At 43.7% G+C, this 21,785-nt stretch overlaps 1 long non-coding RNA gene across 1 annotated transcript in view; it reads right to left on the bottom strand.

Annotated features, from left to right (window-relative positions):
* Positions 1 to 218: 218 nt before the first annotated feature.
* Positions 219 to 21,785, bottom strand: part of LOC138453190 (uncharacterized) — a 30,373-nt gene continuing 8,806 nt past the window's right edge. Inside the window, exons 2-3 of the long non-coding RNA XR_011260374.1 lie at positions 5,173 to 5,257; positions 219 to 1,267 (exon numbers count right to left, since the gene is read on the bottom strand). This is a non-coding gene — a long non-coding RNA (uncharacterized lncRNA). The remainder of the gene's footprint in view (positions 1,268 to 5,172; positions 5,258 to 21,785) is intronic.

Raw genomic sequence — 21,785 nt, forward strand, 5'->3', positions numbered from 1 at the left:
CATCTGTCATGTAAGTCTGCTGTGTTTGCTGTATATTACGCCTTATGTCTTAATCTGTGTCTAGTTTTAATTCTTAATTAGCTTTCTTTACTGTTTTTTCTTACTATATGGTTGGATGCCTACTTTGGTGATTTAACTGTAATTTTATGCAATTTTCTATGAAATTTAATTTTGTTTGATTTTTTATATAAATTTGTGAAAAGTTCTATGAACTAAAACAAAATACAAAAGATATTTTATTGCCACATTTTTTTTTTAACATATCAAAAAGTATCACCACACAACACAAGTATAAACGTGACCCGAAAATCAAAAGCAGAATCATCAAAACACATATCAAACCGCATGTACATATTATCAGTGTTTTCGGTCCAGGTGGAACCGCAAACTCCACACCCATGTGCGCTGTACAGTGGTGAATAGCCCTCGTGTCGACGTGGACCTCCCTTCCAAACCCTTATTGGGTGGCGACATCTGGAGGCACCCTTTTCTCGACCGACACCGTCTGCCTCTTCACCCCGCCTCTCTGTTGGACCCCCACTGGCACGAAATACCCAGTGGGAGTCAGTCTGTGCCCTCGCCACTGTACCCTACTGTCCTAAGGGTCCCCCAGAAGGGGCAACTCCATGTTTGGATGGTCCTCCCCCACCTACCAGAGGGCGCCCAACCACCCGGTTGGTGGCACTGCTCCCACCCCCCACCAATCTGCGTTGTATGTATCAATGGCAGAAAGTTCCCAAGTAACAAATCGGTCCCTTGGATGGATAGGGGAACGCCATCATGATGCATGTTCTCCGATCCTCTCACCAGTCCATTGCCCACCACCCGGAGCCGCCCCCGGTCGGCTGCCAACTGGGCAAGTTTATTGTTCAGTTTTCTTGCTGATATGTTCATGGGCCTGGCGAGGTCTGGTCCCCCTCCCCACCTTGTCCTTGGGATAACATGTGACCATGCAATCACATCCTGAGGGAAACACCTGCCCATCTGACCGAAGAGAGACCAGTGCCACCCGTAATTCTTTCTGACCCATAGGCACCAGGTTGTTTCCCCCCACTTGCATCACCAAATCTGGTTCAGGCAACCGCTGGGCCTCCTTATGCCTGATCATGATATTGCATACATTATTTATCAGCATTCACCCCTTTCCGATCTGGTGCACCGCTACATCCAGGCATCTCAGCACCCTAGGGCATTCCCTCACCCTCTTTTCCATTCGCCTGATGAAGGAGTGACCGATCACCCAAATAACACGCACCAGCGACATCATCTACAGTTAACAGAAAAAAAAGAGTGACATGTTAGGCAAGGGACAGGCATATGATACAAGATACCAAGGATAAACTGCTGATCTTCCCCATGCTCCCTTGCCAGATGTTCCCGCCCCCCTTATTAAAAGGACAGATGCTGTCTAATGTAACCTTTGTAGGCACCAGACTTCCATTTCCCAATTCTCATGATCTCGCCCCCCTGGAGACTCCACCCAGCTGCCGTAGTCGCCATGCCGATTTGGAAGAAATGCGGTGCAAACTCCAAGCCCACACCCCGAGACCAGCCATCCTGAACTGGAACCTAGAGACTCCCGACCCGTCCTGGTGCCTGAACAGGGGACCCTCATGCCTCCCTCTTTGTGCGATGTAACCTCTGGGCAAATCATCCCATCCCTGGGACTTGCTAGGTTGAGTTTTCCCCCCTACTTTCTTGGTCAGTCTTCAATCGCCTTACCCATATTTGAATCAAGGAATCTCCCAATGCCAAATCCCCCTTTGTGTCTGTCTTGGATGCCCCTACTATTTCCCGCAGCCTGAATGCCCCAAACAAAGCTGTGACAAAGGCCGCCTGAAACAGTGTCGCCTTGTGGGAGACCCTGCATATCTTCCCAAATGCCACAACCAAACATTTCAACGTATGCGGATCGAGGGGCATTCCCATAACCCCCTTCCCATAACCCAGTTTTTGCCACCCTGTCAATGTTTCTTAACCGAGAAGTCGCCAGACGGGCTCACTTCACCGTGAAGGCCTGCCACAAACTTGACCACCGCGACCTTTCCCTATGCGATCCCAGACGAAACCCTGGTTCTATGAAGTGAGAGTGCAGGCGGGTCCTTTGGCGCCAATCCAGACGGTCAGCAACAGAGTGTTGGTGAGAGGAGCGGATGAGCCGATGCTCTCCTGCCCTCCTCTGCTCCCTTTTAAAACCTTATTTTGGTGCTGCTGGCTGTCCGTGCCAGCCTCTCTCGCCACTCCTCCATGGTCGTGATGGAAGGGGCGCTTGACTGCCCCCAACCAGTCCTATGCAGCCACTTTTTGCAGCCGCCAGTTTCCGCCACTGTTTTAGCACCTCCTGCCCCACCCACCGGCCCCTGCACCGGGGGGGGGGGGGACATGCTTTCAGAAGGGTAAATGCAAGCAAGAAGGTTTGAACCAGGGCCGGGGGGAGTGGAGGGCAGTGTAAAGAAGGCATGGTATCAAAGCAAGACAGACACAAGTGATCACAGTTCAAGGGTGTTTATTAAACTGTAAAATGGGTGAGATAAACGCCTAATCTAAACCTAAATCTAAGATGGGAGCAAGCTACTACCATCAAATAATAATAATACAGTCCTACTAGAGTCTAGTAAAAAATAAAATAAAAGGGCCTATACTAAAAAAAGAATATTGCCAGTCCTTACTGCTAGACTACAAAATAGTGTGGGATCATGTTCATAAGAAAAGAAAGAAGTGTTCACAAAACGATAAGTCAGGATGTTATGGCCGGGGTATCCCTTCGCCACGTTTTTAGCCTGGGACAAAGCAGGAATCTTGAGCACAGCACACTGCTCGGCTTCTATGGCACAAGGATACAGTTCATTTGTCAATATCGGGGCCTTCTGTGCCCCAGTCTCTTTTATGCAAAGTCTCTTACTTCAAAGAGCCTGGTGTATCATAAACACCACAAAAAAAAGTTCCTAATCTGCATATCGGGCGATTACTCTTCACCCTTTGATCCCCCTCAGCTGGGCTTCGATCCTTCTCTCAACCTTAGCCTCCCTCAGTCGGACTCACGCTTGTCGTCACAATGTTCACGGGTGTGTTACTATTCACCCCAATTTGCAGGCATCCTTCAGTCGAGTTCAAGTTTGCCCTTCATCACAGTTCACTTAGTTTCCACAATGTGTCAAAGACTTCGGCTGTTCAAGGGATTTGGCTTCACCCTCGTATGACCACATTGACAATTCACATCAGCTTCCCCTCCGACCTCTTGGTACTTGTAGTTTCTGAAATATAAGCCTTGCTTCATTCTCCTTGTTCAGCAGAAGGGTATCCGTCAGAGTCCTTCGAATGAGCACCCAGGTTGTGCTGGACCACTCGGTTTCTGGTACCAATTTCACTCACCAAAGACTTCTGTCTATTATCTTCTTTCTTCATATACAATGTTGCCACTGCAACCTTGAGCCTAACATTGTCTGGTCACTATCGGTTTCTTTCGACTCACTGGCTCTGCTGAACTCGTTGGCGTTTCTTTTGCTGCTGGAGTCCCGGATGGTTCAACAATGGCAACCACTTCTCCCCGCCCTGGCTATCAGTGCACGAGGGTTCCATGTACTGCTGACATCCGTTGCACCACTCGCCAGCTGCGATTCCCGGTCTTATGTTTCTTTTCTCTGAGGTTTCATGGGTCTGGTTTGAAAATGGCTAGGGTAATTCCGTCCTGGTCGTCCTCTCAGGTCTCACCGCCTTTCTCCTCTGATTGAACAGCCGTCCCGGAATAGCTGCTTCCTCGTGCGTTCGGCCTTGCTTAAAGTGTGTTCTCGTGCTCTGCCGTTTTTTGTTCCTGTGTGGAATGGAAAGGGCAGTCAGGTGTGTGTAGTTATCAACAATTGCCTGACTCTGCCTGATCCTCTTGTTGGGACATGTCAGGTAAACGGCTCTGGTGTTAGCCTGTTGTCGCTCATGGTGTGAGAAAGTGTTTGTGTAGGAAAAAGGGGGTGGGTAGAGTTTCTAAATATCCTACAGGGCAGGATGGGGAAAAGGTGTCATAAGGAAGGGGATACCGTGTCCCACCCTTCGGTGTCCCACTTCCACTCCACGAAGACCCCCCATCCAAGTAATCCTCCCGCACTGGTCCACCCCCAGGAACTGGATCCAAAAGCGATGGCCTTGTCCTTACCACCTGGGTGACAGGTCCCAGGGACTTGCGGGTTAGACACGGTCAGGTTTCTCACAGCGGGCAGAAAAGAAAAGTTAGGGGTGGAGCCGACACCCCTGAAAGAGAAACGTGATCACAGAGACCCAGAGAAGAGCGTAAAAACCCAAAGTCTCCGGGCAAATCCCGAGTAGGCAGGTCTGGACCGAACTCCAAGAGGCTGCCCAAATGACAGAAGTTGCACTATATAAGGCACAGTTACATCAGTTTACATTACAAGTTGGTGTCGGAGTTCAGAGAAGAGAATGTAGGATGCTAAGACAGTCCATTTCACATATTGAAACATCTCAGAGCACTGTAGATCACCATTTCAAATCATAGCAGACCACAAACCTCTCAGCATTCCATGGTGGCTCAAATAAGTTGCACTGAGGCGAGTAACACTCATACTGCTAGGGTGCAGAGACCATTCACTTCACAGGGTGGCCTCTAAAACTTTACGATAGACTATTAATAACCCATGCCCTGAGGCGTTGCAGTAGCTTGGGTAGCATAGCTCCCAAGTGGTATAACCAGCCATGCATGTCTTTCTAGCCAACAGCACTTTGTATTCTAGAACTTATTTAATTTTCCCTGTTATATGCATGGCCCCATTTCAACAAAAAAGCAATGTGGTATTGGCTAGAATACAAAAAACGGTATTGAATGAAAGAGCCTCATATGGCACTAGGTCATTTAGTATCTGCGGGGAAGAAGTTACCATTGTGGTTTCCAGCCCAGAAATGCCAACATACAATAAAGTGTCCTCAATTGGTGGGCACTCCTGTTCCCTGCACACCTTATAAACTGGATATACAACCAGTCTAGTTACAGAATTTATATATCAAATTCAATCATCCAAAAGGTGAAGTATCTACAGTAGTAAAATGTATTCAATATATCATGTGTGATATGTCAATTTAATCAAAAGTTATTACACAAAATGCAATTTTAACAAACAAGGCAATTCCACAAGAAGTGGAAAATACATATATATTAAAAGAGCTCACCATGTTTCGGGGGTAGCTTTCCCTTCATCAGGAGCAAAACAATTAAGGTTCAGTGATTTGTTCAGTCTTCAATCTCCAATTTCATCTACAAAGCAAATTAAAGACTTGTGTCAGTGTACAATGGATCAATGTATGTAAATCCTAGTCAATGATATGTCTAAGGAAATGCAACAAGCCATCCTAAAAGTGAAGAAGAATTTCACCTTGTTTGGCTATTTGAAGTGATAGATCAGTACGTTGGAGATCACAATGATCTTCTTGGTCTATTCTCTGAATGTAGCTCTGGCTTCTTGTATTGAGTTCTACAGAATCTGTCAAATAAGATAGCACATAATTGTACCACCATTCATCAGTTAGTTAATATGGTTCTATGCCATAATAAATATAAACAATGGTAACTGTGGGAAGTAGTCGAGAGGCCTACCTCCGTGGCCCTTAGTATGCACAAACTGTTGTGCAGGTACTGCTATTAGTAGTTCTTGGACACTGCAATAATCAGAATCTTGAGGTAAGTCACATCCATCAATCTATGAGGCATAGAAAATCGTAAGTCTACAGTGGATATATCTTATGGTGTATCATACGTGCAAATATAACAACAAGGGATTTAATCTTACCCACTAAGGATGCATGTATTATAAAAGGTAAGGTGCAAAATTCCTGATGCGCCTGGTATTGCGTTTAAAATATGCGATCTGTCAACAAAAAGCAACAAATGGATACTCTGTAAGCCTTATATATTCATGCGAGTAGGCTATAACATATAGTCTAGCGTAGTTCTGTACCAACATGCCAGTTTACACCAGGTTCTATCGTGTTTACCATCAGTGAACGTGAAATCACATCCGTTCGGTTCTGAAAGCAGGGAAACTCCAATTTCCAAAATGGTAGCTAATGCACATGACGTACAGTGCCCCCTCGCAGGTGCACTGACGTCATTTCTGAACAAACGTGGGAGACGTGTTTCAGTTGGCTTCAATAGTGCCCGAGTCCGTTCGGACAGAGATATTAGAGATGCAGATCAGAAAAGTATAAACGGTCTAAAGATACACTCCTCTCAATAGATACAAGTTTCACTGAGTCTAGTTTCACGTTTATGTTAGTATTGTCTCTAATAGTCTGGCACGTGATAGTCACCTGCTCTAGATGCAGAATTTAAATTAATATATATAGCCATTTAGCACCTAAAAGCATTCTCCTGGGGATGTAGGTGGATGCATACCTTATATGAATGTGCGTGTTCATTCATCATTGGCAGCAGAGAAAAAAATGATACGATACACATTTTGTAATTGTACAACTTAAATGAACTCATATCTCATTATAAAAACTAGGGGCATGTTTGCTTCATGAACATGTCATGTCATTCATATCTCTATTGAATGTCTACGGGTAAAACCATCATAATGGCTAGGGATCTGTAAGAACTATGCTGGACAAGTGGTTTACAATGTACAATTGAGAATAGATGAGGAGATTTGACATACACAGCAAGTGCATATTCCTCATTCGAGTATAAAACAAACCATTTCTAATTTGGCTCCTGGTAAATACCTAAGTACTATCGAACTAGTATGATGAGTGCTCAAAGTAATAGTGTTCAAAAAAATTCATTGAGTCCTGTGGGGGCCATGGAGTCCCACCTGTGAATCCAGAACATCTTTCTTTTAGTTAAAAGGGTGTTCATATCCTCTCCTTTTGGTGGGGTTCTTACAGTTTCCAATACTACATATTTCAACTGGGCTATAGAGTGTCTATTGTCTGTGACTTGTCTAGCCACTGGAAATTTCCAGTTTCCAGTTCTGATTTTCGATTTGTGTTCTGTTATTCTTTCTTTGATTTTCTGGGTGCTCTGGCCAACATAGTCTTTCCCATAAGGACAGATCAAACCATATATTAGAAATGTTGAGTCACAAGTAGCGAAATGTTGGAGAAACATTTTTTGTCCAGTGCTGGGATGTCTTATATGGTCACCTTTTTGGATGTAGTTGCCAGTGTTGGGATGTCTTACATGGTCACCTTTTTGGATGTAGTTGCAATGGGTATAGTGTAAACATGGAAATGTGCCGTATTTGTGTTTTCCCATGAATGTTTGACCAGTGTCAAGCTCGCGCCGCTGGCGCACGCATTGGCAACCATTATGGACTACTTGGTACTCATTTATCCTCTTAATACTCCTTGAACAACTCCTTTTCACGCCTTGGTCTTTTATTTCCATTTGCTCAACTTCGGTTCTTTCTTATTTTATTCAATTAACTACATTTACCATAATGCACCTGGCTGCAAGTCCTCAATTCCTGGCTATTCTCATTCATCGTTATTGGGACCACAATCCCCAGAAGCCCTAGCGGCCAGTGCTGCTTCCACCTGCTCAGCACAAGAGAGGGAGGAGGCAGATTGTCTTCAGGTGTGCTGCTACAGGTGCTGTCAATTAGCCTGCCTCAGAACAGGGCAGGGCTGTATATAAGCAGCTGACTGCAGGAGCACAGTGTCTTGCATCTTGAGAGCTCCCCGCTCCTGTTTGCCTTGACCCGCTACTTTGTATGCTGTTCCTGTTGCTGCAGTATCCTGTTTTGATCCAGTGCCCTTTCCGGGCTCCCTGCCTTGCAGCCGATCTCGCTACGCTGCCTTCTACCTACAGCCCTTGTCCTCTGGGCTCCCTGCCCTGCAGCCTGCCTCACTCCGGCTGCCTTCGGTCCTTGTCCTCTGGGCTCCCTGCCCTGCAGCCTGCCTCACTCCGGCTGCCTACGGTCCTTGTCCGCTAGGCTCCCTGCCCTGCAGCCTGCCTCACTCCGGCTGCCTACAGTCCTTGTCCTCTGGGCTCCCTGCCTACAGCCTGCCTTACTCCGGCTGCCTACAGCCCTTGTCCTCTGGGCTCTCTACCTTGCAGCTTGCAACCGTCTGCTGTCTCCAAGCCCTTGTCCTCTGGGCTCCCTACCTTGCAGCCTGCACCTCTTCGCTGCCTACAGCCCTTGTCCTCTGGGCTCCTTTCTTGCTGCCAGCTCCCTCTGCTGCCTACAGCCCGTGTCCTCTGGGCTCCTTCCTGGCAGCCTGTCTCCCTCCTCTGCCTACAGCCCTTGTCCTCTGGGCTCCCTGCCTTGCGGCTTGCTACACTCCTCTGCCTTACAGCCTGTATTACACTTAGCTACCTACGGCCCTGCTCCTCTGGGCTCCCTACCTCGCGGCCCTATTCTTTTGGGCTCTCTGTCTGTCGCCTACTACTAATCTCTCTCTGTCCTGTTCTTCTGGACTCCCTGCCTTGCAGCCTACTACAGACCTCCGCAGTCCACTACAGTTTGCCTGCACCTAGTGCCACTCTTGACTGCAGACCTGCTTCCTACTTTGCAGCCCTTCTGTTTTCCTGACTGCTAGTCCCTTGTTCTCTTCCTAGAGTCCCCTGTACTCCACCTTAGGTTATCTACTTCAGTCTAACTGCCTTTCCTTCATTTCCTTCTGCTAGATTGCTCATTGACTTCCTTTTCGCTGGATATATCTGTTCTTGTCTTCTCATGTGTCTTATATAATCCCTTTGTACAGAGCTTGCCTGTTGGTTTCCGGCAGGCAACCTCTGCCCCTTCCCTTGTCCCGTTTTCAGTGTTACAGACACCCACTGCTGTTGTTCCCAGCCATGAGCATACAGCGCGGGCCTCTGTGATAGCAATCTGTGCAGAAGGCTGGAGTTTCCTAAGGTTCGTGGAACACTCTTTCCCATTTCAGCATACACCCCAAGAGGGAATCCAGTTTGTTTGTACCTTTGTATCTTTTGCCCCTTTTGGCTCACAGCTACAGTTTCCTACTCTTCTTTCTTGTTGAACTTCCTGCTGTGTGTGCTTACCTTACTTCAGCACAGCCACCCAAAACCTACCTGGGTACCCTATGCCACTCTTGACAGAGTGCCATTCTTGACAACCAGATCCATTTTTTCGGCCTTCAAAATGTCTCTGAGGTTTCTACCTTGAGTATACGCCATCATTGGTGGTTTAGGAAATAATATACAGAGTTGGGGGTCCAGTATCATTATCTTCCAGTTTTTCCTTTATGATGCAATTCATCTAACAACTCTGTTTTGAGAATTTCATCAACTGTATATATGGTGGTGTCTTGATATGGGCAAAATCTTCCTCGGGGCCAGCCCTTTGAGAGCAAAAATACCCAATTCAGCCCAAAATACAGGTTCTATTGTGCTGAGCAGTGATCTCATGCTAGTGACAAATGACACCCTCAAAGTTTTAGCATATTTATTCTAAGCAGTGAATTTCATATACATTTGGGATTCAAGTTAAAGAATATTACAAAGCATAAAACATAGAGCAATGCAAAATATAGTGAAACATGGAACTTAGATAAACATAGAGAAATATAGAGAAATATAGAGAAACATAGAGAAACACAGTCTTACGTCCCTTTAATCAGCACTGGGAGACCTTGGCTTTTCATAAGCTAGCTGTAAAAACAAGCCCCGCTCAGAAAAACAATGCTGGAGGACACCGTCAGAGCCAATTCCGGGCACTTGACCGTGCATGAATCAAGTCCACAGGACAATCTCCCACCGAGTCATGTGTGCATGGATATTTTATAATCTCATGCTGTCAGTCACCATGACGCACAGTTCCAGAACTTTCCCTGTGCAACTGGCTCATGGAAAAAACCCAACTCTCTCTGAGAGGCTCCCTGCTCGCTCCTACCCCTCCCTGGTTCCCATCTGCGAAGGCTGAGGAATGTCTTATCAGTACCTTCCCAGAGAAAAGGAAGATTAGCTTGGAGCCAGGGCTACCGTTAGTGAGGCTGAATATTCTAAGGGAAGCAGGGATGTATTAACCCCATCTGCAAGCTCTAAAAGGCATGCACTCATAGCTTAGTGTTTATAGCGCTTAAGACTGGCTATCTAAGCGCTATATAGGTGCCATGATGTTCCAAACACTCCAAAAATACCTATTAGCTACAGAGCTAGGGGCCCTCTCCCTGTCTGTCTATCAACAATGCATAATGTGACCTATTTCATACTAGGCCTGCATATTCCTTGTAGCTCACTACTGCATAATGGAAGTGCTACAACAGACTACTGTCAGCATTTTTAGCACATACTTTGAATACACTATTGGCTTTCAGCGGCTAATGCTGTCATCTAAAGCCCTGATTGGCAAGGTTGCAATTTCGTGTATCACTACATTCCACCCCTATTCAACGTTTGTGCGACAAATGCTGACTAATACCTATCAATATAGTATTTAGTGCAGTGATAAAGACGTAGGGGCTTTGCAAGAGGTTTAAGCAAACTATCTTCTAGCGGTTAGTTAGCGTGGCATGCAAGGTAAAACACTACCTAAACAAAAATGTACACAAAGTGAACAGTGACATATACCCTTGCCAAAACCTGGCCTACACAAAAATACCTACACAAAGTGAACATGGACATTTACTCTAGCCAAAACCTGGCCTACACAAAAAAAAAAATACCTAGATCAATTTTGTATAACTGATTGTCAGTTAAAAAGCAGCATGCAGTTAAAATGTCAAGGCAATCCGGTGTAGTCTAATCTACAATGCACTATTGCATTTATGTATGGTTACCAATTCTAAAACCTGGCAGCCTTTCACTCTAAGGGCCTACCTCCCCCTGATCCCAGGGCATTCAAGCGTGACTGTGGGCTGTGTGACTAGACACTTCCCCCAGGTAGGTGGAACCCAACCAGAAACCATCTAATTTCGTGAACAAGGTGAACCCATGGGCACCAGGTTATCTAAATAAAAACAATTCTACTAATTTACATCAAAGCATGGCATGTGTTATTCATGCAATCAAAAGCAAGCAATTCAATCCATATGTATGCTGGTAACTGTAGCTCTGCGTGCCAGTGTGTGGAGGATGGTCGCCCCCACCCAGTAAAAAGCCAACACCTGCTGATCAAACAATGTTTGCCATACAATGCATCGTGTGTATTTAGCAGTCTTGTTGACCTGGCCTATGGCAGACAAAAATGTCTTCATACCTAAAATTCTGCCATCTTCAGTGGTTGCTAATACTTGTAGCAGTGTTAGGTGTATCAATGGGCCCCACCAGGCCAGAAGTTCTATAGCAGAGCTGGCATCAGAACCCATAGTGGCTAGCTTATTGTGCACAGTTTCTATGTCACAAGCATATAAAGCTCCTGCAATTAATGAATCTAGCTCCCTAGCTACGCGCACTCTAGTGATGGGCCATAGAAATGGACTCCATTTGTAGCAGCTTGGTAGTACTAAGGAAACATTGCCTCATGATAAATCTATGTCTAAGTGTATCACTGTAATAATGGAGGTGTGCATTACCAGCCTACAATTTACATGTTGCCTTACTACTGGAAAATCTAACACGTTCACAGTGTCTACCTATTGTGACTTGGAGAATACCCTTCTTCAAGTGGGATATCTACCATATACAATATTAGTTTTAGCCACAAACACCATACTACTATCCGGCAGTGGCTGTTTCATCACACCATGGTAAAATGCATTTAGTCAAGTTATAGTCCATAAAATCTTGGCGAGAGCACTCGCTGCAGTTCTTGATCAGAAAAACATCACATTAGACAAATTAAACAAATCGTATCCATTCAGTGACAAAAGATGCCTGACAATGTGCCAGGCCAGTACGCTAGCAATTCCATGTGGATACTCATTTGTAGCGCTTTTCCAAAGAATTATTCCAAATGTCTACAATCAAAAGGTGACTCTTTGCATTAGTGTGCTGGAGACAGCTGTCCCCACAAAAACATGAAACTGGTTGGTTTAACAAAAACCGTGTCACACACTGTGTCATAAAATCAAACATCAAGTCAGTCATGGTTTCATTTACCTGCCTTAAGCTGGCTGTAAAAGTATCCAGTGTTTCAAAGATTACCATTTCAAATTAGAGCTCACACACTTGGCAGCATTACTTCAATTAAGAATCTTAACCTACGCACAGGTGACTTTGATGTGCGCACTCATCTTATCTCAAAATAAATTACACTCCTACTTGCATAATCCTGCTGCCCCAACAATTCATAAATCATTCTCCTGCCTACGTGTATCGTAGAAGTTTTTTTTTTTTCAAAGCAAAACATCTCTGGTTAAAGCAATTCAGTTGGAAGAGTAAAACCATTTCGTTTTTTCAGATTCATCTCAACAGTGTATTTAAAAACCATTTTTCAATGTGTTAGCATTCAATTGCTGTGTCACACAGCTGTTTGTGGTGCCTGATGTTACAGTCCACAACTCACTGTCCATAGTCCTTTAAACAAGAAAGGGCAAGTTATGTCATTTAAGTTATTTCCAGCAACTGAATCATTTGAATGTGTAGCATCAAATATTTGATAATTAGCCAAGTCTGCACCGTGCCAGTTCAGCAGAAGTTATTACTCTGTTGGACACCTTTCGCAGGTTGCAGCATTGAGTGCGGTGCAGGGCACGTTTAAAGTTGAAATAGCATGTCGCAGTGGCTCGCTTTCTCTGAGAATGCGTCTGTTTCCTTGATCAGTGTCACCCGGCATTTGCACACGTCTACCCCCCAATCTATTTCTTGGTTATTTGCCTAGGCAAAATACAAACAGAAATGTTAGGATTTCATCAAAAGTCCAATATCATTATTCTTCATGTTAGGATGTCATCAAAACTTCAATATCAGCGTTATCCACCCCTTCCCATAATACCACCCCCATCTTCAAAAAGTCTCATCAGGTAACTACACACTTTGTCATTGCTACTGCAATTATTTATCACCCTTCTGCATGTTTCTGGGGGCTTATTTACACTCAACCATACGGGGTGTAACTGCCTAATCACAAACTCATTTGTGCAATGCGATCATAGTTGGTCAATGGTACCTCAGACTGATCTGTGCTTTTACAAAGCCATATAATAAGTACCCAGGTCGCACAATGCTTTTCTTTTTTCACCAAAGCGATCACCAATGCCAGGCGCCAACTTGCTTCCAGTGTCTCATGATCTTGATTTAGTTTGCCCTGCTGGCATCACTCCATTTTTCAAAGGTAAAGTCCTTCAGTCCAATACCGCTTGCAGTTGTACAAGCAGCAGCTTTGTTTATTCTTCTCCATACAGGCAGTGTCTTTCAAGCCTCTGGTTTTTTCACTTGTCATTTTTTCAAAGGGGGTTTGCTGTTTCTTGGACTACCCCTTTGAGTGCAACAGTCTAAGTCAGTTTCTTTTGTTGCTTCAACAAATCATTCATTCTTGCACTAAGCCATGAGGCTTCTGGATCATGGCTAATGTGCAGTGTTCATGTTATACTTCAAAGCCCCGCTCTGCATGTTGTCTCTTGCAAAACGGCTAAGCACTTTTGTCAGTTTTGCTTCCATCTGGAATGCCATAATGTCTTTGTCAGTTACTCCATCCCTGGCAATGTAGCTTGCAGTTTGCCCGATGTGTATTTTCTCTTCTCAAAGCGCCTAGAGGTTTCTTCTCCAGTGCACAGCGCTTTACTTCAGTTCACATCACATGGTGCATGGGAATGCAGCTTGCACAGCAATAGCGTTTCACTTCACATCACATCACATGGGAATGCGGTTTGCACAGTAATGTCTGTTGGAATGGGCAGCTGTCTTTTCTTGGCCCATTCACAGATGCATAGGTAAATGTTCAGATGTGATGTGCCCGTCTGCCATCCTGCATGCCTTTGTTTCCCACCACAGTGTCACTGGGCAAATTCTTTACTTCTGAACAGCTCTCTGTCTTTGCACCCCCTTCCTCAGGAATGCAGGCATTGTTTATCTTTCGTGTGCACCTGGCAGCGCCATGAGCACGCAGCTTATCTCTTTTTGCTCTATAACTCTTACACTGTGGCGGCTTCAATGGAAAGGCACTCGTTTCAGACAGTTCATCCCGATTAACTCTTTCTTGTACTGTTTCTGTCCAGTAACTCAGAAAAGCATCATTTCACTAAACAGAAGTGCAGTATTCTGCTTTTGTTTGCCTTCCTTTCGCGCACCTCGCCCAAAACAGCTTCAAGGCACAAGCTCTGCACACACAGCAAGACTCTTATTTTCAAAAGAGGCACTTTTCTTGTCATCAGATTCTACTCCATGTAATTTTGCAAAATGTCAAAGCGTCTTTTTTGCCTGTTTTAACCTGATTAATGTCCCATTTAAAAGCATACGTTTTTTTTTTCCTTTCCTTGTAGTTTTGGCTTCACGAGCTGAATCCAAAGCAATGTGCGATCTTTCAAGAGAACTCACAACCCACTAAATCTTTGTGCTATCTTATCACACACAGATTTTTCATTCTGTTGTACCATTGCCAAAATATAACCACTCATTTCAATGCATTTTAAATAATAATAATTAAAAATGCCATATTTAGTGCAGCTCCCTGCACTGTTTTCCTGCAAGAGCAACCCACACTCTATATATTGCTTGTGGGCTGTTTAATGTGTCAACAACATTTTTGCACCATGTATCACAGTCAACAGGTCACTATTTCCAAACCATGCATCACTTATAAGGCAACAGCACAAATCCATGGCATAGCATGCGAACAGTTAAAAATACTCCAGGGGCAATTTAGAAAAATATAAATTGTTTTTTCCCCAAACCATTGCAAACTGATTCTGCAAATTCAAATCAATACACAAAAATCGAAAATCCAAATAACATTCACTCACTTTCTTTTTAAGTGAGTCTCTCACCCATTAAAAGCATGGCACAGCTTAAAATGCAATATAACCATTTTAGTGTGTTTCCTTTAAAACAGAATTCGCCACCACCAGCACATGGAATTTTACAGTTGCCAAAAGAAAAACACAAACCCTTTAGGCTCTCAGCACAGATGTTACTCTTTCTCCTAAGCATGGCTTATTCCCCTCATTATTCAGGAATGCCAACACTTCAAAAGCATACATCAAAAAAGCGAACCTTCGCCTCCGAACATTACAGCCCCCACTCGCTAGCACACTGGGGCTGAGTCAATGGTTAAATCACTATTCACAATTTGCATGTCAAATCCTTGCAATTATTTTTCCCTGCCCTCATGACAGAATAGAGATGAGAACTCCGTCTCACTATGCATTCCAAATTACAACTTTAAATTGGGGAAACCGCATGATAAAATTCTTTTCTAATTGAGCATACATCTTTCTTGACCATACATCGGAGTGCTTTAAACAAAGCCATTTCCCGCTTGTTTATCGCCTTGTACTCCCTGGCACCATCCCAAGCAATAAGTCAGTCACGACTGATTTACTGAAGGGAGTCTTAACCACACAAGCTATCGGCCACGGCAAGCCGACACAACATTGCTGCCTTTTGAAGTCTCAGAGCTGCAGTGAGACCACCAAGGAAATGCGACAGCTTGCTCCCCACTCTACACTGTGTTCTCTCACACAATTTGTCATGTCACAGCACGGCACTGCTCTTCACAAATCCCACAAAGCTGCCACCAAATGTCTTGATATGGGCAAAATCTTCCTCGGGGCCAGCCCTTTGAGAGCAAAAATACCCAATTCAGCCCAAAATACAGGTTCTATTGTGCTGAGCAGTGATCTCATGCTAGTGACAAATGACACCCTCAAAGTTTTAGCATATTTATTCTAAGCAGTGAATTTCATATACATTTGGGATTCAAGTTAAAGAATATTACAAAGCATAAAACATAGAGCAATGCAAAATATAGTGAAACATGGAACTTAGATAAACATAGAGAAATATAGAGAAATATAGAGAAACATAGAGAAACACAGTCTTACGTCCCTTTAATCAGCACTGGGAGACCTTGGCTTTTCATAAGCTAGCTGTAAAAACAAGCCCCGCTCAGAAAAACAATGCTGGAGGACACCGTCAGAGCCAATTCCGGTCACTTGACCGTGCATGAATCAAGTCCACAGGACGATCTCCCACCGAGTCATGTGTGCATGGATATTTTATAATCTCGTGCTGTCAGTCACCATGACGCACAGTTCCAGAACTTTCCCTGTGCAACTGGCTCATGGAAAAAACCCAACTCTCTCTGAGAGGCTCCCTGCTCGCTCCTACCCCTCCCTGGTTCCCATCTGCGAAGGCTGAGGAATGTCTTATCAGTACCTTCCCAGAGAAAAGGAAGATTAGCTTGGAGCCAGGGCTACCGTTAGTGAGGCTGAATATTCTAAGGGAAGCAGGGATGTATTAACCCCATCTGCAAGCTCTAAAAGGCATGCACTCATAGCTTAGTGTTTATAGCGCTTAAGACTGGCTATCTTGATGTTCCAAACACTCCAAAAATACCTATTAGCTACAGAGCTAGGGGCCCTCTCCCTGCCTGTCTATCAACAATGCATAATGTGACCTATTTCATACTAGGCCTGCATATTCCTTGTAGCTCACTACTGCATAATGGAAGTGCTACAACAGACTACTGTCAGCATTTTTAGCACATACTTTGAATACACTATTGGCTTTCAGCGGCTAATGCTGTCATCTAAAGCCCTGATTGGCAAGGTTGCAATTTCATGTATCACTACAGGTGGTTCAGTCCGCTGAGACTTTTGTGTAAGGAGATTTTTTCTGGTCTGGGTTTCACGTCTCCTTTTGGCTTGTTCTAATATAGTTTTGTGGTAACCTCTGGCTCTAAATCTATTTGCCACATTTTCTTAAGCATCACAGTACGTATGATCTTCTGATGTAATCATTTGCATTCTCACATACTGGGTTAATGGTAAGTTACTCTTAAGATGTTCAGGATAATAACTTGCGTAATGTAATGTGTTGTTCACATCCGTTGGTTTCTAGTAAATAGAGGTAGTGAGTCTATTCCCACTTGGTGTTATTAGGACATCTAAGAATGTATGCTTGGTGTTTCGATTTCCAGTTTGAATTTGATATGTGGATGTTGTTCATTGAGTTACGTCAATAATGTTTCCAATTCATCTTTGGGAACCTTCCAACTACCAACGATATCATCAATGCATCTTTTCCACACACTCAATTTACGACTTCCAGACTTGTTTTTCTAGTATCTGCTGTGTCTCGAATGCATACATGAATAGATTTGCGTATGCTGGGGCCATTGAGGACCCCTTTGAGGTGCCCGATACTTGGAGGTAATCGTTTTTTTGGAAACGAAAATAATTGTTGTACAAAATAATCTTTGTAAACTCTAAGATGAATACTTTGTCAGATGGAAAGAAGTCTTAGTACATTGGAACAGCTCAAAGATTTCAATCCAGACTAGACATTATTCCCCTTGGATGTACAGAGCCTGTACACTTCCATCCTCCACAGTGACTATGTGCTCTCTTTCCATCTGATAAAGTATTCACCTTAGAGTTTGTAAAGATTATTTTGTACAACAAGTATTTTAATTTCCCAAAAACCTATTACCACCAAGTATTGGGCACCTCAATGGGGTCTTCAATGGACCCAGCATACACTAATCTTTTTATGTATGCATTCAAGACAGCAGATATCGAAAAGACGCAATTTCACATTCACTGATGGTAAGCACGATAGAACCTGATGTAAATTGGCATATTGGTACACAACTACGCTAGACAATATGGTAGAACCTACTTGCATGGATATTTAAGGCTTACAGAGTATCCATTTGTTGCTTTTTGTTGACAGATCGCACATTTTAAACGCTGTACCACACGCATTAAGAATTCTGCCACTTACCTTTATAATACATGCATCCTTAGCGGGTAAGATGATCTTCCTTGTGGTTATATTTGCACTTATGATACACCATAAGATATATCCACAGTAGACTTACTTTTTTCCATCTATGTCTCATAGATTGATGGATGTGACTTACCTCAAGAGTATGACAATTACGGAGTCAGAGAACTACTATTAGCAGTACCTGCACAACAGTTTGTGCATACTAAGGACCACAGAGGTAGGCCCCTCGACTACTTTGCAGTTACCATTGTGTATATCTATTATGGTATAGAGCAGGGATCCCCAACGTGTCGCTCGGGAGCAACATGTTGCTCACGGCACCCTAAATTGTTGCTCGCCAGTTGCTCTGGGCCATGGCGGGGAGGCCTCGAATGGATAAGACCTCAGTAGCACTGTAGTCAGGACAGAGTCCTGGACTGTGCAAGAATGTAGGCCAATGTGCCGGTGTGTTTCCAGCTCACTTATTTTTATACATGCAAGATTTGTGTTTGGTGCCACCATGCACATAATTTTTCAGTAAATGTCCTTACTTGTTATGGTAGTGTCATTGCTAAACCCCTGTCATCTCCAGTTACTTTGCCCAGCCGACAAATGTATTAACGAGTACAATATTTGAACCATGTTTGTGTCATGGAAAAAATTGGCATATTCTGTTCCTTGGTACAGCTAGTATGAGCATAATGGACAAGGAGGTGGTATGCATACCCAATTTTCCTTTATTAAATAATGTGCATGCACACTTTCTGTACAAGTGAGGTTTGTGTTTGATACCACCATGCATATTTATCAACAATATTCATTTTGGTGTCATATGTATGTATCCTAGTGGAATCTAGTGTATCTAGTGTAGAAAATTGTAATCTTTTGATACTCTGCCCATCTGGCACATGGTTAATGGGCAGACATGGTAAATGCATGTCACATTTTTCATAATTAATTTGCCCTGTATTCCAATCCAATTAAGTTATTGTTAATAAGCTTAAACTAACAAGCCAATTAATTGATTCAAATACTTAGTTAACACCACCACACCCCTCTGTGAAATGGTCATCAAATGCTCCAAGGTTTTAGGCAGAGAAAATAGGCTCCAAATAATTGAGAAATGTATTATTTTTATTCGTAGACACTTTTTCACCAATGCAACATCCTTCTGGAGATTTGAAACATAACATGTGCAATAACATTCCCAAATAATTCTCAGGAGGTAACCTCCAAAGGCCCAATTAAGTGATCTTTAAAGCCTACCATGCAATGACCTGAAGTACTAATTCATATTTAATCGTATTTCTCTATTAAGTCAGCAACATTGAAAAACAGGTTTCATATTTTTCATACAATTCACACAGAACAAGCCCAAAATAAAAAAGCAACTTTAACATATTCAAACTTGCAATATATAAAAGTCTGATCATTACAATTAATTATATATAACATAGCTCCCATGCATTCCACGCTTATGCAAAACAGAGAAACAACGGGAAATTAACAGAAAATGAACCAAATCTTTGACTCCTGTTTTGCAAGCGCACTTTGTGCTTCCTCCTGCACACTTTCTTAATTTATTGAGGAGTGGGTACATTTAAACATACCATTACCACCAGCCTCCTGCATTCTGGGGATCTTATTTCACAGATTTCCCCTTGCCATCGTATATGTATACGTAAGTCTGTATGTAAGGCTAAAGTGGGCAGCCTATGTATATTTTGGACATCTGACTCTTTTTCCATCGCCCAAGCTCTTGCTTTTGGAGCTATTTTGAGGTGACCTAATGCACCAAATTTAGTTATATGCCATCCCTATCCAATGGGCAGTGCCTTACAAACGCCTATAACCATAAGTATTTTTCTTCACCAGGGGAGGCTACAATCGCACTTGCACTGAAATTCACTTTATGATTAGCAGAAAAACCCAGATGTGCTTTTAAAAAATAAGGAACATTCTTAACTGGCCTGACATTTTCAAATTGAACACCCCCAATTCAGCTCACAGGGCACTACCAGGTTTATCTGCAGGGAGACTTGCTATTTGGCACAGGAATTTATATTGCAAACCCTTCCAGGAAATGACAGTTCTAACCACCCTAGATTTTGCGGCCTTAAAATCATGGAGCAGACCTTTATCTTATATGCCTCCAATGACGTCTCCAATCAGAATGCCGCAAACTTGAAATAACAACGTAAAAAGCCATTTAATCATTAATGATGCCTTTTCAGCTATCTTCTTAAAATGACTGACACAAGCACTGCTCTTTCAGAAGAGTAGGCTCAATAAAAATGAGACTGCCCCCTCATGTCTACATTCATTTAAAAACTAGTTACAAGGATTCACCCTTTGCTGAACACCATCATTTTTGTTTTTATTATATTTAATTTCATACTAATTCCCAAAATAGTAACTTGTGTTTGGCAGGCCCTGTTGGAGACCTGCTCTGGGCAAGTGCAAAATAGCTGTGTCTTCTGCATAAGGAAGCATGCTATAAAATGAACCCTTCAGGTGGAGGATGGATTAACTTTCCTAAGAGAAGTACTAGAATCAACATCCAAAAGGAATACATTGGGACCAACTGAGATCCCTGATTGTCACCTTTATTGGTGTTGGAAAACAATGTATAGTTCCACAATCTTGACTATTGGACAGATGCTGAGATGTCTCCATATCACGTTGAAAAAGACTTAAAAAAACATTGGTGACCTGTAAGAATGTAGAAGTAGGACTCGGACACAGTGGGCTCATGTTGATTGACATATACATTTATTGAAAGTAAAAGGGTGGGGGACTGGGGAAACTCCTGCCTGTCCCTAAAGCTAAGAGGGGTTTCCCTTCCTCAACGAAAACTAAGGAAACTGTCAGGATGTCTTGTCTGAAGTAAATAGTCCACTGTCACAAGTCCGAAGCCTATTTCCATCCCTCTCACTATTGACTAATCTATAAAAAACAAAAGGGCTTCTTAATTCAGAAGAATAGGTTGTAGATCCAATCAGAGTTCCAAGTAACAAAGGTTCCAAACCCAAAGTTCTTAAATGTAAAACAAAGTTCTTAGATATTTCTCTGTTGCACAAATTTCGCAACAACCAGGGGCAACAACTCCCTTGTCCTGGTTCCTTCTCTTGGCAACTCTCCATTTGTTGGCCACAGCCAGTGGCAATGACTCCTTTGCCCTGGTTCTTTCTCTTGTAGGTCCCAGATCTCTGCTTTCCTCCCTCTTTCCGCTTAGGCCAACTTGGTTCACTTCCCTGCCAAGTATAGTCCTTAGTAAATTACTCTGTGGTTTCCCTTCTTCTCATAGGATTGGGCCCCATACCCCTCTTTATGTTGGGGAACTAGGAGCCCTTTTCTCCCAAGTACCACCACGAGGAAGAGGGATTGTGTGTTTCTCGTGTAGTGGGTCCCAAACCCCCCTTCTTTGTGTGAGGGTACTTGGAGCTCTCTTCTCCCATGTACCACCACAAGGAAGATGACTTGTGTGGTTCTCGTGTAGTGGGTCCCAGACACCTCTTCTTTGTGTGTGGGTACTTGGAGCCCTTTCCTCCCAAGTACCGCCACAAGGAAGAGGACTCATTTTGCTTTCATTTGGTGGGCCCCAGACCCTTAAGTTTCTCTTGTTTGGGGGCAGACATGGTTCACATGCCTGCCAGGCACTGTGACTATTAAGATGCTGACTGCACCGTCTTAGTTTCCCACCAGCCAGCCTGAGAGCTCCCCCTTTGTAGTGGGCTCTGGTCTGCCCGGGAACACTGCAGTGTCAATCTTTCCCAGGGCAGCGTGGTCTTCCTTTCACGCACTTCCCTGTCTGCAGGAACACCGGGAGCTTCTCTCTGCCAGCTTGCCTGCTGGTCCTTCCACTGTGGATTGGCCCTTGTACTTCCAGCTCCCCTCTTGGCATCCTGGTGTGCTTCCTTGCACCTTGCTGCACCGTGCTGGCTCCTGCAGCTCCTTCATGGAGGACTGGACAACTTCTTCCTGAGTCCCTCTTCCTTTTCTACTCTGCATT

This window comes from Ambystoma mexicanum, chromosome 1p, assembly GCF_040938575.1.
Source record: "Ambystoma mexicanum isolate Mex_15411 chromosome 1p, UKY_AmexF1_1, whole genome shotgun sequence".
NCBI classification, from domain to species: domain Eukaryota; kingdom Metazoa; phylum Chordata; class Amphibia; order Caudata; family Ambystomatidae; genus Ambystoma; species Ambystoma mexicanum.